The sequence below is a fragment of the Macrobrachium nipponense genome, chromosome 20 (assembly GCF_015104395.2).
Source record: "Macrobrachium nipponense isolate FS-2020 chromosome 20, ASM1510439v2, whole genome shotgun sequence".
NCBI lineage: Eukaryota > Metazoa > Arthropoda > Malacostraca > Decapoda > Palaemonidae > Macrobrachium > Macrobrachium nipponense.
The window spans coordinates 61,578,037-61,580,525 of NC_061089.1; the positions used below are offsets into that span (position 1 = coordinate 61,578,037).

General features: G+C 37.2%; 1 protein-coding gene across 1 annotated transcript in view; it reads left to right on the plus strand.

The window, feature by feature from the left end:
• The first annotated feature begins 397 nt into the window (after positions 1-397).
• Positions 398-2,489, plus strand: part of LOC135226595 (uncharacterized) — a 129,853-nt gene continuing 127,761 nt past the window's right edge. The window contains 1 exon segment of the mRNA XM_064266293.1: positions 398-959. The gene's annotated coding sequence lies outside the window, so the exon portion shown is untranslated.

Below are 2,489 nucleotides of genomic sequence, written 5' to 3' on the forward strand. Positions count from 1 at the left end.
AATAAATAGAAACCATATAATTCTTTGTTCTGAATGCAAAAAGTTATCACAATTGTTAAACGTTGTTTGTATATACAAGGCCCATAGAGTATTCCAGATTAGGGTCGTGCTCTCCCTGCCCTGACCATTACGGGCTCCAATCCATAACAACAGCTATTCCGAGATGGGTAAGAGGGCAGACAGAACGGCAATCACCCCCGCAGCAATTCGTTTCCTATGGTCTGGGGTCACTTATAGGTAGTAGCCAAGTGGGAGGAGTCACGAGCGTATAACAATATCTTGTCGGAGACCTTGACTGCCTTCCTACTCCCCCTACCCCTCCTGACCAACCAGCCACCCGACCCGTCCACTGAACATGTGGCGGAGCCAGCAGCACACAGTGCCTCCGACGAGTCGACTTTGTCTCTCTCGACGTGTTCTTAGTACAAATCTGGGTGCCAGTCGGGTAACCGCTTCGGCCTCGCTCGCTCCCTCGCTCGCTCGCACACCTTCTTTCCAGTAAGCGGGACTCTCACTTTTCCCGCCGACTGTGGTGGCTGGAATTTCGAGCGCTAGGATAAATGACTTGACGTTCTGTTTTCGACGCTGTCTTTATGAATAACACTTCTTCAAGTGCCTCTGGAAATAAGTGGTCTCTCCGTTTCCTCGTTTTCATTCCAAATGATCGTAGTCCGGCGGTGAATCAGTGGCAATCGTGTAATGATCCTTGCGCTCGCTGGTGGCACCGTGAAGGTCAGTTTGGATGATGTGTTGTACTGGAAATGAACAATATGACGCCCGCTTGAAACTGCAGTTCTCCAGAGACTATTGGCTTTATTTGATCCTTTAGAAAGAAGAACCTGGTTAAGATATAAATCTTAATGAAAAACTGAAGACTTTGCAGGAGTATCTAAATCATTGAGAGAGGAGGAAAAGAGGAAGAACGGAAGTGATCAACCTCCAAAGATTCTGACAGACAGGTAAGTCTCTCGTATGTCTATCTATCTATCTACCTGCCTGCATGTTGGATTCTCTCTCTCTCTCCCTCCCTCCCTCTCTCTCTCTCTCTCTCTCTCTCTCTCTCTCTCTCTCTCTCTCTCTCTCTCTCTCTCTCCTGATTCATTCACAGAATGCATGAACCCTCTGCTATGTAATTCTCCGATGATAAAGAAAAAGGGGGCGGCGGCGGGGCAGGGGGGATGATTTAAATTTTCTAATAAACTCAAAACCTTGATATAAATTTCAACTAACACGATGCTATTGATTTGTTTTACGGTTAACTAGTCGCTGCCATGAATGTGGAATCTTCAGAAATCTGATAAAGATTTATGGATATTGTTTTTCGAAAACAATGGCAAACAGTCACAGCTGCCTTCATCAAGCAGAAACACTGGTGGTAATTTGTATGGGCGAAAGCTTGGAAAGCAGTGTTGTACGGAAACAAAGACAGCAAGCAATACGATATATCCGGAAGAGAAAGAAAGAGAGCGAAGTATGAATACTTGAGAGAGAGAGAGAGTAGCATAGATGAACCTAAATTTTAGCCAAATCATATTGCAGTTAGTCTTACGAAAGATTAAACTATAAGTAAGACGACGGAAAATGACAGAGCAATAATTCCTTCTGTAGTTATCGTGATTTATTTCTATCTCATATTAGTTTCTCTGCAAATAACAATTTTCCCTCGTTTATGAATTTGTGTTAATCTAGAAACCCGTAAACTAGATTTTAATTTTCGAATGTTCTTTCTCAGGTTTATTTATGACTGTATCATGTGTTTTTTTTTTCAACTGTATAATGCAATGTATATATTATTATATATTATATACCCGAAGGAAAGCTGGTATGCATAATATCTGTGACTAATACAAAAAGATAAACTGAAGATTCATACACACATATACTCCCACATTTATACATATACATAAAATACATACATAATATCGCACACACACACATGTGCTTACATATATATATATATATATATATATATATATATATATATATATATATATATATATATGCATGTACATAAATCACGGTGATGTGATAAAAAGATTCACATACACACACACACACACAAATATATATATATATATATATATATATATATATATATATATATATATATATATATATATATATATATATATATATATATATATGTACATATACATATATATATATATATATATATATATATATATATATATATATATTATATACATATATATATATATATTATCATTATATATATATATATATATATATATATATATATATATATATATATATAGTATATGTATGTCTGTGCTTCTGTACTAATCCAAGTGAGGATGGTCTGTTTTCTATGGGGGCTTTTGACCTACTTCTGGAAATAAAACAATGCACAATGCAGTCAAAAAAAAGCGAAAGCACGTGATGAATTCCAAAGTGCGGAATTAGGGGGTATTTCAATCAGGGATGCAGATGAGAAGAATATAGTGCCATGGAAACTTGAACATCGGAAA